Genomic DNA, 21,300 nt, shown 5'->3' with positions numbered 1-21,300 from the left:
CAGCGGTGCGTGATGATATTTTGGATACATAATAAACGCACGCGAAATTCCGGGCGTCCGGCCCGGTCGTTTCCCTCCCTCTACGGGAGGGATTAGGGCGTGGAATATATTGAGCAAATATTTACGGTTCCGGATTGGAACGGTTTCCGCTCGGCTCCGCAGCGGAGCGCCTGGCGCTAGCGTCGTTTCCGAATATGACGCAGATTGTTAAAAGTTAGCGGTGCGTCGCCGGCCTGAGCCTGGTCCCGCGGTATCTGTCGTGATTTATTCCGTTTCGGGGCCGGGACATCGTCTGGTTACTACAACACCCCTCCGTCTCCCCCCCCCCACCTCACCCACCCTCGGAGGAAGTGGAAATATATTTACTGCGGAGTAGTAGAGGAGAAATCAATAAGGCCTAAGAAGCTGTCGGCTCCGTTAAAGTCGGGCGGGGACCGGGGAGGGCGGCGTAAGAAGGGGCAGGCGGGAGCTTAGACTTCCCCGAAGTTTAAAGTGCGGGAGCCCTCGCCTCGCGCGCTGCGGTCGTTATGGCCCCGGGAAACTTACGAACTTAAGAAGCATCAACATTAAAATGATGGCTTGTTAACAAACTTAATAATTTATGTAAATAAAAGCACCGCCCCGAAATGAGTCGCGGTGAGCGGGGTCCCCGCGGCGGGCGCGCCACCGGCCATCCTTCAATTTCCGTCGAGCTCCCCTTTTTCGGGCTTCGCACCCGGCGTCGTGTGCCCCCTCCTGCCCCCCGCGGGGGGTGCGAAGGGGGGATGAAAAACTGCAAAATTCTCTGACCTGACTCTCATATTTCCGACATTATCTACGGCCAATGCAAATAATCAGCTGGTGGGACAAGTGTTTTCGCCAAATCTATGGGTGCAGGAAGTTCTTCGGGTAGAGAGTCGTCATATCAGCCTCAAAATTTCCGCATTTTTAAGCATTTTCTCGGGCCAGCAAAAAGGTTCAAAAGCGCGTTAAACCGGAAATTTCAAACATTCGCGCGCTTTTCTGTTTGATCAATTTTGACCATAACGAGAAACACAGCGGATACACTACAGAGAGAGAGGAAAAATTTCATCTAAAAATTTTCTCACGCTCTGGGGCCCTGACATATAATCCAGTCACTGGTACATCTATTTTCCCAGGTCCACCCAGGTTAGATATTTTCATTTACTAAGTTTTGGAGGCTGCTAACAACCCTCTGCGATTCGTTCTGATTACCGTTGTAATACTTTCACAAAAGCCGAGATATCCGTCCCGTGTAAAATGTGTATACCTATCGTGATTTCATAAACCAGCCCCAAATCTTGCGATGTTTAATGAAAAATTGTGGAAAATTGTAATTAAAAAAAGGAACGATAAAGGCAGGAATTAAGAGACGGACTCATTACTGTTGGAAAACTTGGTTACAACACCCGCAGTCGTATCAAAGCGGTATAAATCTCGTTTACGTCGTTAAAAGGGCGCAACTTCATTTGACCGCTAGTCCTGTAAAGCATGGAGTTTTGCGGGTAGAAAAGCTTGTCTCGAAATTCAATTACGCCTCTTTTTGTCGGCAAAGGAACGGCATGAGTCGCATTTCGTTGAGTTGTGGCACCGCCTGCGATCCAGCATGGCGAGAGAAAAAGTTCGACTTCGAATTGCGACTCGAGAGACTCGGAAATTACGGGCGCGTTGAGGGATTATCCGCGAGTTTTTGCGGAGGAAAATCCGCTGAAATGAGAGGATTAATTCAGTTCTTGGTTTAAATATTCAAAATATTTTATTAAATTTGACTCCCCGTCGCTTTTAACGATCGCACTGGAACTCATTTTCCTTCATTCTACTTGCAGCCTCAGTATTTGCATCTGCAGATCGTCTGCACAGGTAAGAAAAGGAAGTGTGGCAGTTTTGTACGACTTCAGAAAAAAAGGATAACTGCAGAAAAAGAAAATAATTCTTCTCGCTTTCCTTTCCCTTTTTCTTTCTGCACATTTTCATGAGAACAAACTCACGCAATTACTCACTATTTACGCTCCCTGCAAGGGCATACAACTTTCAGAGAGGCAGCTTGTTTCAGTGCAAACTCACTGTATGCAACCCACGTAAACATAATACGTTAGCCCAACTTATAACTTCGATCCATTATGTAAGCATGAACTCGAAAAGTATTTCTACTCGCATCGAGATGTTCACTACTTGACTAGAATAAAAGTTTCACTCTCATCTGAGACAACCTACCTCCCGAAATTTAAAGATAACCTATCGAAGCGTAAATTCAGGGCTGTGAGCCCATCGAATGAATAATTTCACGCCACCCGTGGCACGCGAGCTGAACTGACCGATACCGTAAATTCAGGACTTTAAACGTATACCAGCCCTGAATTTTGAACCATGCCATCACTCACTATACCTACCTGCGGAGATTAGTTTCAGGGGGGAGGAATAAACTCTTCTCTGAGCGCGGGAGGAAGCTAACGTCGCGGGCCTGCGGGGAGGGGAGGCTGACTCATTTGCTTAAGCATAGAGTGAGGTAGCGAAGAACATTAAGAAGGCGTGTCCTTTGCTGGCTGATTAAGGTAATTAATGAGTGAGGTTACCTTTGACGCGTCGCCTGAGCCTTAAATCATTCCCTTTTTTCACAGAGCTTGAACCGACTATTGTATTCGTGCCTCTATCAGATAACGAAGCTTCCGGCTCTTGTTCTTCTTTTTCTCGCTTTTCCCTCCGTTTATCGACCGCGCATGCGCGAGGCTCAGCTTCGGTTCCGAATGTCTCTCTTGGAGGATGACCGAGGCCACTTCATTCAGTGCGTCGTCGAGTAGAGTGCAAGGGAGAAAAAACACTGAAAAAATGACCCGAAACTGTATGGAACATGTTACATAGAGTCCAAGTTTTTTGAAAAAAATCCATAAATCCGACTGAACTTATACATTAAAGCTCCACACTGTACACATGAAATTTCCGGCACAAGATTTAGAATTAAAAAATAAATAACCAGTCTATGCATATACAATGAACATCCTGGAAACTTAATCTCTCAACTCCATTCAGAAAAACTTCGAATTCAATAACTCTTAAATGAATTGTTATGCTTCTTGATAGATTAACCATGAACAAACTTTCCTAAAACCACCTCAACAGTATCCGATTCACCCACTATCACCGTCTCTTTTACTAACACTCTCCTAAATCATGGATGCTTTTTACCATGGCATACGCTCTACATTCTAAATGTGACCAAAGGCATCTCTACAGCACCTCCAGGGATCCTGAGTGTAAAATCGTTGGGAAATCGTTCCTTCTAACCCTACTTTAAAATCTCGGATCATTCAAATTCACCCAAACCATTCTTACATACATTTGACTCGCTCCTTCCTAAACATACCATACACAACCCCTCTCCGAATCCTATCACTTTAAATATCCAAATAAGTAGCTCAATAAGGTTGCATAATCATCCATGGATTTAAAACTTCAAAATCCTCCTGAAAAAACGACAAAAAATGCGCATTATCTTTCGAAAATAAAGCTTGATATGGTAGAGGAGGCAAGAATTATGATTTAATTACGAGATAACGATGAAATGACATTACTATCACTTTATAAATGAGGAAGCAACCGTACTTGTCCAAGAAAAGCTCAAAATCTGCACGATGATGAAAATCCTCGTTAAAAAATTCAAAATGAAACACCTGCGTCTATCCAAGGAGACATATGCACGGTTGGTACACCTTGTATTTTCTTTTTCCACACCTCATTCGCTGAGTAACATTCGTTGGCACACGAACAATATTTCGGAGGGAGACGAAAAACAAGCAGGAAGCTCCAACGCATTGGCGTCGGAGAGCGGCTCTGGGGGCAGTAGTTGTAGTCAAGAATGAGGGCCTAGACACATTTTGTCATTGATGTACAATCCGACAACTGTCGATTCATGTTTTGTAACTTAGCAGATTTACGTAGCCGGTGTATAAATGTGTATTGGGCTTTGATATGGCGAATACATGGCATTATCACTTGTTGTATACTTTTAATTTTGAAAGCTCTTTGGAGGTCCGCTTCCTAAAAAATCTCTGGTTGATAAGTCGTTTAGCGAGGCTGCAAAAAATTTGCATTTTTATATCTGAAAGTGTAGGTATTGGTTTTTTGTATAATTGTTTTTTTGGATTGCTGGAAAAGTAACGCATACTTCTATAATTTAGGACTGAGTCAGGGAAATATAAGGTTCGTTAAATAGTAAATATTCCTAGTACCGTGTGACACTATTGTTAACGAAAAGTTTTTGCAACTTGTCAAAGAGGTTGTTGAATGATCTTCGAATAACTTTTGATGAGCTAGAGGTAATGGTTCTATCTGCAGCTCGTGGACTTCTGTACGATATTGTCCAGAATCATCTAAATTTTCAAAAAGTGTCCGCTTGTTCGATACCCAATTTGCTCATTCATGCATACAAGGAGAAGCGCATGAAAGCTTTAGCAGACATTTTGGAGATGAATCAAGAATTAGATGAAGAATTTATGACTTAAATCACGGCACCTTAATCACGGGATGACCTTAATTACGGCAACTATTTATTGTCCATGAGATGCAGATGGTTCCATTTCCCTAGCTCATCAAAAGGTATTCGAAGATCAATTTCATCAGCCACCCGTACGAACCACGTTTCTAGTGACCCGTACTTGCTTCGCACTTATGAAACATACAATCAGAGAAAACAGAATTCATCTTACAATAATCAATAATCAGTAGGACATGAATCGTTGCGATGTATAATACGACATTATAATGCGGCATTACTATTGTAATTCATTTTAATGTTTAGGGGCATTATAAATCATTATTGCCACGTCGGAATGAAATGTTGTAGACTGAATTGAAAAGCATGTTGGCAAAATTTATTATAAAAATAGTATAATATGTAGGTACATAACATAAAGGTAATACAAATTAAATGATTAGAGCGTGTATATTTCATTACATTATAGGTATATTACAATCATTTTTGTCATTGTTGGAAATTTTGATAGTTTGAATTTTGATAGTTGATAGTTGATAGTTTGAGAGTTGAAAATTTGGTTATTTTATTTAGTTAAGGTGATTCGATAGACGCCATATTTTGTGTCAGAATGGCATGCGACATATCCCATCAATTGGTTCCATTTTTTCATTTACTCATCATTTTTCTCCAATTTTAAGTTTCGCAATTCTGTTTTCAGGAGACTAAAGCACTCACTTATCAATTTGTATATTTATATTGAGTTAAGGGTAGAGACGTATTCCTCACCGGAATTGAGGAATGGAGGTGTTACAGTAAGTCCGGCATTAGGTTCCATTTCGACATCAGCGACGATCAACGCTACGATACTGGAAGCCAGTCTTCCGATATTAAATCCCTAGCGGGGAAGAAAAAAAAATGCCTAGATTTCGCTAAAAATCCCTAAATCCCCAGATTTGCTCAAATATACTTAAAAAATCCCTAGATTTTGCAAAAAGCGCCATTTTTTTATGAAGAATCATGATGTCATTCGATGTAGCGATTTGCAATATTTAAATCTGATTGGCTCGTTTGAATTTTGGCGCTCTCTGAAAGCAGTGCTAATCCAGACCAATAAAATGAAAGAATATTAGTTGATTTCTTATTATTAACAGGTTGAATGCAGTTGAATGTCAAGTACATCGAAGGACGCAATCGTTTTAATTTCCGGCTTATTTGCGGGGAAAATAGTGTTGCCAAAAAGGCCTACAAAATATAGATGAAAAAATGTTTTCGATTGTCGAAGCTAGAATTGAGGTTAAAAAGTTGATTTTTGGTAACTTTACCTCATCAAAAAAAAATCCCTAGATTTCCTGAAAAATCCCTAAATCCCTGGAAATTCCGGAAAATCCCTAAATCTAGGAATAAACTCTTAGACATCGGATGGCTGTTGGAAGCATTAGAGTCAACATTTGAAACGCTGCTGCAGAATTTGCCGGGAGTATAATCGAGTGTTGAAAGTCAGTAGAATTGAACAATGTAATAATTGCTTTCCGAAATAAGCGTTATAATAAAAAAACAACGAATCTGAACTGTTAATACTGGAACACACCTTCTGTAAATGTACCTTGCGAGAGATAAGTAAAAAAATAGATGTACTGGAGGAGAAGTGCTTCTCCACAGAGTTTGAAGAAGGAAAAAAAATGCCCAAATTTACTTACTTCAGCATTTTCGGCAAAATCACTGCAATTTCCGAACCTTTTTCTGGCCAGGGGCCAAAATTAAATGATTATGAAGGGCCACTTAGATGTTGTAGATAAAAATAGGACTGTTGAAAAAGTCGCCGTTTTCAATAAATATGTACCCGGAATGGAAGACATCTAGGGGAAAATTGTTACGATTTTCCGATGCAAATATTTTCCTACAATCTATTTTCCTGCGTTTTGGGATTATACGTACTAAGCAGGCTAAGGGCCCGTTCGCCAAAACTAATCGGAACTGTATGAATGAATTGCTCCTTTTAAAAATCAAAACAATATCGAATTGCGATATATTACACAGTTAAGATAGGGCTATGTCCTGTCGTAAGCGGCGACATAAAGTCGATATCATTTCAATAATCGCCCCAATGGCCACGATAGTTGTTAGACGTTTACGGTTTCCCTGGTAACCTTTGTTTGCTATCAGCTGATATCGAGTAAATGACTAGGAAGCTCCAACCCAGTGGTTAAAGCTTCCTTAACCGCGAAAACTTTAAAATTCAAATTTTCAAATTTTGAACGTAAAGTACATTTTTTCCATCACGAGATAAAAGCACAAACAAGTTTTGAATTGTTGACTGTATCACCATGATTCCAAAAATACAATACACAACATAGCATTGACTAACAATAAAACAGTATGCAATAAAATAAAGTCATGACAAGGAACATAGCCGAAAATGGCGCCGATTCCCATCAACCAACGCGCGGTCTCTACAATGTAACATGCTGCATTGATACTCCCCAGCTGGGACCGTCCGGAATAGCAGCTCTAGTGCAAGCACCAGAGCCGCTAAAATATAGCACCGATGATACATACGTGACCGTGAAGTAGGCCTAAGCACTATTTCTGGCTGAAATTGACGTAGGTCTTCTTCGTTGAAAATAGTCGTCTCACACTCGACCTTGTCGGGACTTTGAGCCGAAAGCCCCGAGGACTGCCTTAATTACTTTTTCGCTGCCACGGCTCAAATTGGGATTCTTTTTTTAACTTGGAAAATTCACTTCCGAGATATCTAGTGGTGTGAAAACTAGAAGATCACGTCATCAATTAGGTTGCAGAGGTTTGGAGTTGAACGGAAACTAGAACCAAAATTTTTCAGAATTTTTCACCTTCTCTTTTGTATCAGGAACTCCCTGATTCTTCCCTAAAAATTACTTCCGATTCCACCCCCTTCGCAAATCATCGGGGCTGCATTCTAGAATTTACAGCTTATCCCAGGATCAATATAAAAACATTTTTCAACCGGGAGAATCGAGTAGAAGTTACAGAACGTGTCCCTGCGATGGTCATTCAACACATGAAGATTGTAACGAAAGTCACTCATCCTTCGACCATCAAGCTACACTAAAATACATGATACAACTATATCAACTCTGAGTCGCTCAAATTGTATCAATCGAGTTGAAGGCGAACTTAATGTCTCACTGTTGTTTTGAATTATTTAGACATAGTGCTAAATTATAACTTTTCGAACTTATCTCAGTGTTGATATCAACATATTTTTCTAGGGGGAGAGTAGAGTAAAAGTTACTGGACGTTTAAAAAATCATTAAAATCAACCGTTAAATAAATATCTTTATTAGTTATCGTTTAAAAAAATAAAATGAATATAAGAGCCATTTTACTGAGAAACTTTTCTGTTTATCTTAAACAATCTCCTCTCTCATCCTCCTCATCACATTTCGGTACGAGATGTGAATTTGATGTTATTATCTGTAGAAAAGTGGATCGGATGAATTATTGAACTACTCGGATTAAACTGCCTGATAAAAAGCGAGCTTCAGGGCATTAGACATGGGCCCAGTTCTGTGCGGTTCCCTTGCGAGAAAACAAGCTTTGCATGGATGAGAATCACCGGTATCTCCCAGCTTTTTGTCCGTGCTTACACGGTCATGGGAACCGGCGCGTCGACTGACCAAAATCCATTGAAACTCAGCGATTTCACGCCGATCACGTGGATTAACGTCTCGCGCATTCGCGGGCGATATTCTGCCGGGCTAAGAAAAAACGCCGTATAAACTTCCAGACGTTGCCAAGTTTCCTTCGATAAAAACCGAATTTACTGGGAGAATTCTGACTATTCTTCCTCCAATTTTCCAGAGTATTTCGTTCCCAATTGAATCTAAAATATCTGAAAATTTCAAGGAAAAATATGCAGAAATCTCTTAAAAAATACGGGGTTTATTCGGGGAAACTTGGCAACTCTCGAGGGTTGATACGGCGTTTTTGCTCAGCGCGGGAGTATTATCCACAATCGAGGGCGAGGACGAGGGCGAGGAGGTGAGTTGAAGGGTGGGAGTGGCGGGGCGGGGCGGTCCATTATCGTTAGCGGGCGCGAAAAAGAGGAAAAAAGTCAAGGTGAAATCTCGGACCCTCGCGGCGATTAGCGGTGGCCGGTAGTGATCTGCGCGGGGATTATGATTTAGGGCGGAGGGGCAAGGGCTTAAAAAAGGGAAAGCCCCGAAAACCCGGGCGAGACGCCCGTCTGGCCCCTGCCCCTGCCCTGCGAGGGTGGAAAAGTAAATACTGTTCTTGTGATGTTTTCCCCACCCTCGTCCCTTTTTTATTGTTTTACATCTGCAGTGCGTGCAGCCCCGTATAATAATTTTAAAGACTCATAAATTACCAGTTTTTTTTTTCGCCCCTCGTTTCCAGCGTTTTTCAGACGGGCTCTGATTATTATGCAATCCCGGTCGATGCCGCACCGCCCTTCCCTCGTCTCGCCGCCACCGCCCTGCGACGGTTTTCGATTCGACCCGCAACAACCGGCTCTCGGCTCGGACACATGGACATCCGACTGGGAAGACGGACGATCAGGTGGCAACGGTTTTTTCCCACTAGTTTTTACTTTCTCGCTCCTCTAGTTTTTTTTTCCGTTTTTACCTAAGTAGCATGCTTCCATCTGTGAGGACATATGTCGACACACATTAAGAAAATGCATGTTTTTGATCGATCAGAATTTTTTATCCTCTCGAAAGTACATAAGCACTTTACCAAAAAAATCAAAAGAAGGCTGGAAAGAGTGAAAAAAAAAAAAAAAAAAAAAAAAAAAAAAAATGTCGCTAACCGTCACATTCGAATATCAAACTACAATGACCAACGATGTTTAAAAATGAGCGTTTTCCCGTAAAACTGAGGAAAAGATGAGACCAATCCTAGAAGCAGCTTCGACGATTTTGGAATCGAGGGGTAAAATTTTTAATCCCAATTAGTTCATGGATAAAACATGACCTAATGAAACCTAACCTCGAAAATTAACGATTTGTAAATATTTAGGCTCTCAAATGACCGTGCGACGTTACTCTTTGGAGCTGCATGTTGCAACACCGGCGCGCGGCGACGTTTGAGCGAGCAATCCCTTCAGCGTCCCTGACCGATGATGACCCCTCGTGACCCTTTTAATACAGTTGTTTCAGAAGCGGCCGACTGTCGAAACTTACTTCACACATCCGCAGGTCCGGTCCCTCCTCATGCGACACCCCAGCCCGATGTCCCCATCTCGCGGCAGGATTCCTGCCGCTGCCGAAGTTGGCAACATTGTTTTCTCTCAATTTAAACGCATGGAAATAATCGATTCTCGGAGGGACCAGGTGCCCGACAAGAATCGATTATTCGATTGACAGGTTTAAATGGAGAGAAAACAACGTTGTCAGCTTCCTTGATCCGCCACTTTAACGGGACAGCTGGCAGTCCTCGAAAGTTGCGTGCACCTGGAAGTTGTATTCCGTAACCCATCGAGGAGGACGGAAATATTTTCACAGAAATTAGCACGTCCTTTTGAGCCCATCGTGGCAACATGTAGTAGAAAAATCAAGAAAATATGTAACAAAATACGGGTGACATGACTAAAATGTCATTGCTAAAATCTTAGAAACGTATCGGCTGGGATCGTTTCGCAGCTTTTCATAAAGCAAAGGGGTTACATTGACTCGAAATCACCACAAATACAGTTAAACATGGTTCTGAGAAATTCTTCTAGGGGGCACAATGGTTCGATTTTACTTAACGCCTTTTTTAATTCCAAAATACCCTGAACTTTTCTAAGTTAATAGTGAGGGAGAATAGGGGATAAGGAGATTTTTGCTTCATTTATAAAATTTAAAAGACATCAGCAGAAATTCTGGTAAAAATTTTGGTAGAAATTTCCGCAAGAATAAAATTCGCGAAACACTTTCCAAATCATTCGTGTTTTTCGATTTCCCTGACGTTCCCCTGACGAAAATTGCTTGCAAAATCTAATTCTCTGGCATGCCGAATTTTTGCGGATTCCCCGACGTTTTCCCTCATTTCCCTGACATTTCCCGGTTCTCCCGGTATTCCTGGCCACTAGACAGCTAGACACCCTGCACCTGCATAGACTTATACGGAGAACAGAGCTCATGTATGAGAATTGAGATACGCCCTTTCGCCAGAGGAGTGATGATCTTTGTGAGGTAGTACACCCTTAGAGCGTCCATTTTGTAGTCGATTGAACTCGAATATCGGGGGGAGGCGTGCTCATCCAATCGTCGGACGTCCTCGTAGAGAGGTTAGGTGCGGCGCGGGCTGAAAGGGCAAAAAAGTGGAAAATAAAGGAAAGTCCATTAGGTAATTGAGTTGTTCCCGCGGCGACGACGACGGCGATGGTGGTGGTGGGCTGTCGGCGCGAAAAACTCCCTCCTCAAGACGCTGGAATTAAAACGTCCACGAGCACTCGAGACGCCAATCCGGCGAATAAAACATTTTTGCTCTCGGCACCGGCGCCTGGCTGGGGTCCCAAGTCAAACGCAGCTTTTCCTCGCCGATTTTCTCGTTCGAGCGCCCGAGCTTTACTTCATTAGCTTCGCCTTTGTGTTTATCAAACCAAACAAGTTCTCTACGCAGCACAGTGGATCGAGTCAATCAGAGAGATCGGACATGAAATTTTTGACTAAAACTGCAAATTTTGATGTTTGCTTCGCCCCACTTTAAATTAGAGGGGTGCCTCTAGAATCAAATCTCACGAGGAAACCAATGGAACCACTTTTAGAACCTTGACGTTTTGTATAAATGGTGTTATAAGCTAATAAATTTTGCAAAGTTTGTCCGACCTCTCTCATTGACTCGATCCACTGCGCGCAGTGGTATGGACGAAGGGGTCTTTTGGGTCTAATCTCCCTCTCCTACGATTCGCAAGTTTTCTAGAACCCCCCTAACCTAAAACCAAACCAAACCTAACCTAACCTAACCTAACTCGAGGTTTTGGAACCCTTCCGCTCCCATTATAAATTCTCGTCAACGACGATGATCGGAAAATTCTAAGACAGCGGAAATTCTATGCGTGTTGAGCACGATCTATAATTTGCACTCAAATTGACTGAGAAAGTCTGTAGAAGTTTCCTTTAGAACATAGGGGGGGGGGGGGGTCCGGGTCGGTGAAAGATACTGTTATGCTGATGTTTTCAGCCCTCGCTTCACTGATAAGACAAAGCCAACATCCCCCTATTTGTTATCATCAGCAATTTGTAAAGTACGCAAATTTGCCTCTCGGAAAAACTAGAATTCTCGCTTCGCACGGATCAACCGCTAAATTCGCAATCTGCTTCTGAACTCGGTCCTAAGCGACAACGAAGCAACGAAGCTCTACCACACAACTGGTAAATTGTGCCGAAAATGCCCCCTTTTTCCCGTACAAAGCTTGTAAGGTATGCAAATTTGATCACACGGTTCGGAGACCTCGCTTCTCGTACATGGTAAGAGCGTGGGGGGGGGGGGGGGATGTGGTTGGTTTCAATTTATCCGAAACTTGGTCGGCGATGACTCTCGATTTTTGGCGGGGCTCTGGCGGTTCACGCGGGGGAGGGGGGGGGGGGTTGCGGGTTGTCAATCCACCTCCCGAGCGCTCGGAGTGTTTTGAGGAAAAGTCCGCGATAATTCCGCCGCGACAACCAGGCCGGTTATTATCGAGAGCGAAAAATTAATGGATTATTAATCTGGAGCCAGGCATGGCAGGCCTGGCGACACTTGGACTGGCACCGACGCATGCTCCAAACGCCAAGGTTGCCAACTTGTTGCCTGGGATAAAAGCTTAGAATCTTCGGGGGTACGTTTAGAATTTTTCCGTCTCGGTGACAACTTCTCGGTCTGTTGTCTGCGCCATTTTAATTTAGGTAATTATCCAATCGAATTTGCTGAAAAAGGGGGATTATTAGGGCTAAGTTTTCTGCTCGTGAAGCACCGAGTCGACGGTTGTTCCCATTAGGCTAGTAGGGTGGCGAGGTCAAACAAACCATTAATGTCAACTTGGATAATCAAATTAAAAAATAGATAATTTTGCACGCTGTAAAATAGCTTCTTAGTAATTAGAATGACGTTAAATTTCATCTCGTTCTTTTCTTTTATAAAATTCCAAAAGGATTTATTATTTATACATGTCCCTTCTATCAGGGCTGGAAGTTTAACTCGCAAGCTTCATTCGCCCTTCAACCATTGCGTTAAATCGAAATCGCGATACAACTATTTTAACTCCTGAGCCGCTAAAATTGTATCCATCAAGTTGAAGGCGAACATGATTTCTCACTGCCGTATTTAGTTATTCAGATAAGATGAGCGCGAGGGTAGGACTGCATTCTAGCTTTTACAACTTATCTCAAAGTTGATAGGTTGGAATAAAGGAATTACGCAATCCTTTGAAACTATTGAAAAAGGTTTTAAGGTTAAAACTGACATTGAGTTTTATGGTTTATGAACAATTGTTGAAAGAAAAGCTCAGTTCCAAACAAGTTTGGTTCTTTATCGACATCTTGATTCTAAAGAAAAAATCTCACTTGTCTCCAACATCAATTGCTCAAGTATTTCCATTAAAAGGAACCATGGATGAACAAGCCAAGTGACATTTTAGTGATTTAATATTGAGTCTAGACTGAAAACTTGCATGTGATCTGGCATCAGATTGAACCGGTATTGAAAGAGTAAAATGCAAAGTCGATGATTCATCCTCCAATAACAAGGATGCTTTGTTAAATTTTAAACGCACCACTCTCACTGAAGATTTGTAACTGGGCAAATATGAAAAAGCGTTAGTTACACATAAATAATGATCCAAAAAAACGCGCGTGAAAAATTAGAGAAGGAGGCATGCGAAAAGAAGAGAAAAACCACTGGAAATTAATCACGGAGTCTTACAGTAGAACTCCATGCGGCGGAGGTGGGTTCTGCCAGCCAATAAATCAAAGAGGATTTGCAGCTAATTAAAGGGGAAAAGGCAACAGAGCCTGACCTTTGGGTCAAGCGAGTCAAGTAGTCTGTAGGATGCTAGGCTCGAGACGTTGATAAAGAAGCTGCCAAAATGACATATTCATACTCGGGTGACAAACTGCATACCAAGCGTTGCCAGTTAGTGCACATTTAATTCCTTTCCCTCCTCATCGCGATTCTCTCAAAAGATGCACAAATGGCGCTGAGAGAAAAAAATTAGAAAACATAAGTTTTAGCAACCACCCCTTCCCCATGCTCACTACTTCCAAGAAGTACATTTCGAAATGCCACATTTAGAAATGTTTCAATACTAAATAAGAGCTTCAAAGACGATCATTTTTTCGATGAAAATTCAATGAATTATTCCACGGGTGAAGCTGGCTGGTCGACTGAGACCTTCGTCGAACAACAGAAACCGAATTACAAGTGGCGAAACAGTGAAAAGGCCTCGTGACTACATTTCAAAAGTTTTTCCCTAGATTTTCAGTACCTCCTCGACAGTAAAAATCCAGGACTTTTTCAGTACCTCCCGATAGCGACATCGAAAAATTTAAAAAATTTGAATTTCTCGCTCAAATTGCGACAAAAATGACGACAAATTTAAAAAAATTCCGGACCTTCTTGCGGAATTTACGCACTTTTTCGGTACTTCCGGACCGCCCTTAAAAAATCAGCACTATTTCCGGACTTGTAGACACCCTGTTAAAGTTCATCATTTTACCCTTTAGACTATAACAACCACCCATCTCAACCGTAAGGATCGCTCCATATATGTTCCCTATAATTTCTTTCTCCATAGCTTTGTCTATCAATTCCGATTATCAGCCGGCTGGTAGAGGAATCAGGGATCCGGGGCGAGAAAGTGGAGCAGGAGCAGAGAAGGAGCGGCAACGTGGCCTGTGGTCAACTCTACAAGTTGCAAATGAGATCTTCACAATCGAACGCCTCTGCCGCTGCCACCATGGCCATCCACCTTGAAGCAGGCGTCGCCAACGGAAACCGGAGCAGGAAGACAAAGACGGGAGGAGGAACTGCAGTCGCGAAGCCGTTAAAGTGCACCGTGAGGCCGCGGACTCGCTTACGAGGGAGGGGGAGGGCACTGAAGGGGAGGGGGAGCGCCGCCGTATGCAAAACTCCACTGGGCATTAAAGACCAGTGGGCAACAAACTTTCAGACCCCCGCGGCTTTCGACATCAGCCTCCTTGCACACTCTTGACCCGGCTATTTTCCGTATAGGGTGCCTGCATAAGGAGAGCATGTGGACCAGTGAAAACAACACGGGAAAAAAAACACATTTGGATCTAGAGTCCAGACTCTTAAAAACATCGACAAGAAAAAATACTCTTGATTCTATCAGATTTAACAATGTTTCCAAAGGTCTTGACTCTAGACCCAATGTGTTTTTTTTTCCAGTGAAAGCTTTTCAGACTCAAAAGAGCGGCCAAACTTCTTGCGCGAAAAACATTAGAAAAATGCCGCTGGCAATCTTCAGATTCCGCATATCAAACCAAGATGACCAAGAATGTTGGTGAATGGGCGACCTTTCAAGGTACACACAGGGGGCGCTTTGCACCTGATGAGCTCAGGAGGAAAGAGAAACAAGGGTAAATGATCTTCTTTTCTCACAACGAGGGATGTAACTTAATTCCAAAATAGCTATACTGACTCGAACGGCTCAATTTTTCACATGAACACTGGAAAAAAAAACACACACATTGGATCTAGTGTCCTGACTCTTGAAAACATTGGCAAGAAAAAATACTCTTGATTCAATCGGATTTTTGCTTGAATCAAAACGAAATCCGCTTAAATTAAGAGGCTTGGTTCTTGATATAAGCTAGATTCTGATTGAATCGAGAGTACTTTTTCTTGTCGATGTTTTTAAGAGTCTGGACTCTAGATCCAATGTGTTTTTTTCTTTTTTTTTCGAGTGAATAAAAATGGGCATTTTACGCTCAAAATTGAAACGCAAGTGCGTAGAGAGGCACTTCTTCTCGGTTGTGGAAGCCCAAAATGTCTGCCAACACTCGTCTAATATACGGAAAGCAAATGTATAGATTTCGTTGGAACTTTTCATGAAACTCCTTTAGGACTGTAGAATGTTCCAGAAAAGTTACTTTTACTTTTCTCCCTAAAATGTAAATTAGGAGCGTATATTCTGAAACTCCGCGACCTAAGAGTGCCGTCTAGCACCCAGCGCATCACTTGTGCTGATTTTCGCGCAATCAGAAGAAAAACAAGCGAAATTTGCAGCGCAATGATTTTTTAGCAAAAGTAAAATTCGCAAGCGGCAAAGCTTGCGTTGCTGCAACGAGGTTACGTTATTTCATTTGGGAAGCGATGAAACGTCATCCGTTCTTCCGAGCACATTTCACCTATTGTTCCCGTTCGAGATAACGCCATCATTTTTTGAGAACCCCTGTCCGAGTGGACAATGTATGCGACCTCGCAATTGTCACCCTCGCTCGAGAACAGGGAGAGGGTTCACCGAGTGAAGGGGGGGGGGGCGCCTGAACCTGATCTTGCGACCGACATGATCCTCCTCCAAGTCCGGCGGCGAAACGGCAGGCTTTCTCCTACCAGGCAGTGGCGTGGCGTGAATTGCGATACATCGATTGTTATGCCATCTAAACCTATGAAAAAATATCGATTATCAGAGTGTTCGCAGCGAACACCTTATTAATCGATTCTTTACCATAGCTTCAAATTGCGAGACATCGATGATCGATTATTCACGCCACGCCACTGCGTCGCGGTCTGTGGGAATGCGCGAGGCGCCTGGAACAAGTGAATCTCCGAGACGATAAAAGCTGCATCCTGCATCCCTCCTCATTCGAGTTTCGGTAGCCGAATCCCCACGCGCAGAAATAAAAATATCTCGCCGTGCATCATTTTTTTTTCTTTTTGTCTAATGTTGTGGAAAAAAGCGGCTCTAAGGTGCCACCCTCCCCCCGCCGCCTTTAAGTCAGCGTTTCTTTTTGTTTCTCTCATTTTAAAGCCTGTCCCTGTCGTAGCGAACACTTAGCCCTCACCTTCAAAGAGTCCCGGAGGAGATGGGGGATTTTGATAGCGGAGCTTCGTCATTTGGGAAAGTTTCAAAAGCTCCGGGCGAAGGCTCAGCACAAAAAAGTCTTCCCTGCAGATCAAACACGTTCCTCCGCAGGGTTGAAACCGCGTAACCTTGACGGGATCCTTGTGAGGATGCGCGCTTTTCCGTTCGACTTTACTCTCCGATTCAGTCCTGATGAACGGTGGCGCTTAGCTCTCGTGTGTACTCGTGTAATCCTCTCGGCTCACTCGGAGCCGGCTTGAAGAACTTTCGAGGAAAAAGTATTCGGCTGAGGCGAGTCCAATCGTGGGGGAGTTACCCCAGCTAGTTTTTCCAGTTCTTTCCATTCAGCAGCTCCGTCCACAGGGTGTCTACTAAAATCGGCTGATCAAAATTATGTACTTTTACAGTACTTTTTCAGTACCTTATCAAGAAATTCAGCACCTCCTCCAACAGAAAAATTTCAAATATTTGAAATTGCGACAAAAATGACAACAAAATTAAAAAAAATTCCGGCCCTTTTTGCGGAATTTCCGCTTTTTTTCAGTACTTCCGAACCACCCTTAAAAAATCAGTACTATTTCCGGACTTTCCGAAAATTCCGGACTTGTGGACACCCTGGTCCAGTTACAGGCCCAATGAAAAGAAGAGGGCATCGCCTATTTTAAGGAGAAAGCTCAAGGTGATGTTACTGTTTTATAAGTTTCAAATCGAAATACAAAGTTCCACGATTAAAAATGATTGACTTTCGTTTGTTAAAATGATTGAGATATCAATGGCCAAAGACCACGTATTTCCATCACGGTGTTTCAAAATTTTCTGCTCCTATTTTATTTTTTCGGAAAAACCAGCCAACTTCACGGCTTGAGATTGATACACAGTATTCTGCTAACGCAGTAGAGATAAATCAAGAAAGTTTTTAAGAAATTACGTTGACTAGTTTTCCAAAGAAAAAATGAAGTATGGCAGGAAGTCTGCAACGTTACAAAAGGAGATACGTCGTTCCGCACTTTGGGCATTGATATTAGTCATTGAAAGTAAAATTTTCTTCGAGGGAAAAGAAAGCACTTTGACCCAAACGCCTGAAATTAGTTCAATGAGCTTACCCCTAATTTAGCTGTTCCACATATTCTAAAATATGGTTTCGCTCTTCTCAATGAGGAATTCCGAAACTCGAAGAAAATTTTGTGAATTACCTGGAACAAAAAAAAAACCCATTAAATTAGACTAAAACATTAATGGTTGGTAAATACATAGAAACTATATGTTCGGTTAAAAGTAAATATTTGAAGCAGAAATGTAAAGGTGCTCGATGTCCGAAGGGTTGTAGTTCGACGGGGGCAGTGGCGGTTAGAGGTCGCAGAGAGCCAGGGAGTGCTATAGAGCGACTTATATGTATTTTTAAGGACATATTGTAAATGAAAATACTCATATAACTTCCATAAAAAATAAATATTTTAGGCTACTTCGGCAACGTTCAAATAGTCATAGAGCGTTCCTTTCTACGCGCGGCAGAGTAGACCTGGCATCTACATGACAGTCTGTCGGCAGGAAACACCGAAAAATGACACCAATAAAATCTGAATTAATATACATTCTCATTAGCATACTGAATTAATCACCGGACTGCCGGTCGGCAGACAGGCCACTGAAACTATTCAATGGGCAATCAACAATGCGGCGTGACAGACGGATTTTTCATCATTTCCCGAATTCGACGGGAGCGACCACTCTCCATCGGCAAGGAATCTCTGGTCTCGGAACGATAAGAAATAAATCCAGTTGGGCTATCGGTCGGAAAAAAATTAGTCGAACGAAAGTGAATCTACATATACAACTTTCCCAGCTCACAAGTCTCCATTTTCTTTTTTTCTATCCAGCCTTGGAGACTACTCTCACGTTTTTGCCACACTCACCTCTTTCCTGAGACTTGGTGACCTTTTGGTCGCAAAATCAGCTCCACAACTGTAGAAATTTGGGATGCAGCTTAACAGTTTTCTGAGGCCAAATGAAGGCGTAAATTAAAACCAGCGTCTTCGATTCTGAGGTATACGGGTGAGCCTCAAGAGTACTGAAGATTGCCAATGATCTTAAAAAAGTAAAGTTAGAATGTTTATGTTGTTGAATGAAACTACACTATTTGAGAAATGAGAGTGAAAAGGTTCATGCACACTATTAAAAATAATAATATTGTGTCCCTACTTTGAAGATTTGGCAAATTTGACTCTACTTACTGGTCAACTTTGACTATATTTCGGTTAGTTCCAATGGTCACCCTCGCTCGAGAACAAAAAGAGGGTTGTAAAAGACTTCCAAAACGCTCTAATTATTTGGATTGCCTCAAATTAAAGTCTCATTTGACTCGATGAATTGATTCGACTTATTTTCAATATAGGGACAGAATATACTATTAGTTTTAATAAATGCACATACAACAAAGTGTCGCGCTATACATGATTACCAAGAATTCTAGTGACCAGTGCTAGTATAGGCTTGACTCCTAACGGTGCTCACTATGAATTTAGTGGACGTAACCAGAAAACTGGCACTGATCATGGGATCATATACAAGCAGGAATCTAACCACTATCGTTCATATTCATTCGGGCGAAATCCGGCAATGTTTCAGACCCATCAATGACTGACAAGATTGCCAGATCATACGATGAAATTAATGTTTCATCCCGATTTACGTGGGAAAAAAATGCTACTTTACGGCACCATCTGGCAGCCGTGAGGAGCAAAAACGAGCTCCAGGGGAATCGGAGGAACACCGGTCAAGAGTGGCGCAGCGGTGAAAAAACAGATTCGAAAAAGTGGACGGGTGCCCGGTAAAACATTTTCGATTAGCAAACCGGTTTTGCGAAACCAAGGCGAGAGGAAGTGGTTTTTGAAACAAAGCAACCGCGCTAGGGGGAGGAGAGCGAGGGATGCCCACGTTCACAGGGTGTCTCAAGGAAGAATTTGTACGTCCCAAAAAATTGATCGTATTCTGAAATTTGCCCTGTATAGCATCCTATGCGAGTTGGTTCTGTAAAGAATGAGGGAAGAAAACGATACATTTGACACCATTCTTCCTTCATTTTGGCGTCAAATTTACTCCTAGAGGCTTCGTATGAGGCTTGAAAATTCAAAACAGTCTCAGCTGTATCAGGTATTGTTACGAACGTGCACATATATCGCTTACTGGGCGGATTTTCTCGATTATGGACACAGAAAAATAATGGTTCTTCATATTTTAAACTCAAAATTTAAGGAAACCTACTTTAAAAAAAACACTAGGTATGCAAAAGTTTGAGGGGAGCCTATTAAATGAAAAGTATAGTTAAAAACTTTTCCATAAAAATTGCAATACAAGTCGTTTTGGATAAAATTTTTCTGAATGTATACTCAGTGAAAAAGTTGAACACTATAACTGTGCTTGAGAAGCATCTGTTTCATAAAAATCCATGTAAGTTGTTCAACTTTAAACGCGTTTTTTTGGAAATCCCTTAAATGCCATGAAATCATTAAAGTTCTCCTGCGGAGAGTAGTGAAATGCAAGAGTACCTAAAACATTTTAACCATAAAAAATGTTTGAAGTGTAGTTATTATATACTCGACTCTCCTCAATGTGGAAACTGGGTCATAATTATTAAGGCACAAACTTAGATCATTTCTCATGTCGAACTGACGCAAATGTAGAGTCCGTCATGAACCAGCTTCCAAATGTCTATTTCTCTTTTTGTACCTCAAGAAATCATGCCATCTGAGAATAATACCACTATTCGGCCACTTGGGAGCTCGTATTGCCTACACTGCAAACTGAAGGCAAACTGATAATGAGATAAAGTCACCGCTCTATTAAAGATTAGTCCGAGTCGACTCCGTTTCCAAAATCGGTGATTTGACGTTAAAAATTTTCTGTAAAATGCGGTCATGTAAGTGGAGTTTCGTTGAAGCACCCTGTGAATAGCACTTCTTACGAGGATCGAAACCCGAAAGAGGGAAAGATCCGCTCGGGTCGAGATCTTGGGAAGCAGGAGCCGCCCTCGACAAATGCGAAACGAGGTGAATTCGAAGACTCGAGTGCAAAAACGACGGACGTCTCACTTGAAGTACATTCCGCCTCCATCGTTTTTACATACGAGGCTCCATTTACTCCGTCGAGTTGGTTAGCAGGGACGCGGCGATCGGCGGCGTGACACGGCTACCCTTTCGCGGGGTCAGCGCGGCCCTTTGTGAGCGGAAGATCCCTCGCAACTCCTTTCAGGCGTTTATCCCTGTCTTATCCCCGAGTTAGGTGCTCGACGCGCTGTTTACATACTCTCGCGCACGGAAATGCGGACCCGTGTCCCGTGTACACTCGAGAAATGTTTATCCCGACCCATTGTTTGGATTATGATAAATGAATCAAAGCATGCACTCTATATCCCTCCGGCTCCGCAACACCCACTTGAAGCGTTTAACAAACAACTTCTCCGCGCTAAATACGTCCTTTTCCAATTGTCACGTTGTCTCCCGAAACCTGCTCCCCGCTCCCCGCCATAATTGCTGAACACCTTTTATTGTACGGTTCAAACGCTTCTGCAATAGGAATACACGCAAATTGCTACCAACGAGATCATTACATTTAAATGTGCGTACAACGATCGATTTCCATGTATGGGAAAGCTTTGGGATCTGGTTGGGAACTAAGAAGCTCTGGGAAAGTCTCGGCTAGAACCTTCTCTTCTAGAAAACTCTTATAACGAGTTACACACACACACACACACAATAATCACTCAAACTTTTAAGAGTCACCAGGAATGTTCCTCATGCAGAGTTGGCCCGGGAACTTTACCGAT

At 42.4% G+C, this 21,300-nt stretch overlaps 2 protein-coding genes across 2 annotated transcripts in view; both read right to left on the bottom strand.

The window, feature by feature from the left end:
* The window catches only part of Snoo (Sno oncogene), a 250,063-nt gene that overhangs the window by 99,479 nt on the left and 129,284 nt on the right, over positions 1 to 21,300 (bottom strand). The gene's annotated exons all lie outside the window — the stretch shown is intronic.
* The window catches only part of LOC140226069 (uncharacterized), a 149,909-nt gene that overhangs the window by 32,297 nt on the left and 96,312 nt on the right, over positions 1 to 21,300 (bottom strand). The window contains exon 7 of the mRNA XM_072306524.1: positions 17,582 to 17,671. The gene's annotated coding sequence lies outside the window, so the exon portion shown is untranslated. The remainder of the gene's footprint in view (positions 1 to 17,581; positions 17,672 to 21,300) is intronic.

This window comes from Bemisia tabaci, chromosome 1, assembly GCF_918797505.1.
Source record: "Bemisia tabaci chromosome 1, PGI_BMITA_v3".
In the NCBI taxonomy this organism is placed as follows: Eukaryota; Metazoa; Arthropoda; class Insecta; order Hemiptera; family Aleyrodidae; genus Bemisia; species Bemisia tabaci.
This window is presented reverse-complemented; position numbering and strand designations above follow the sequence as displayed.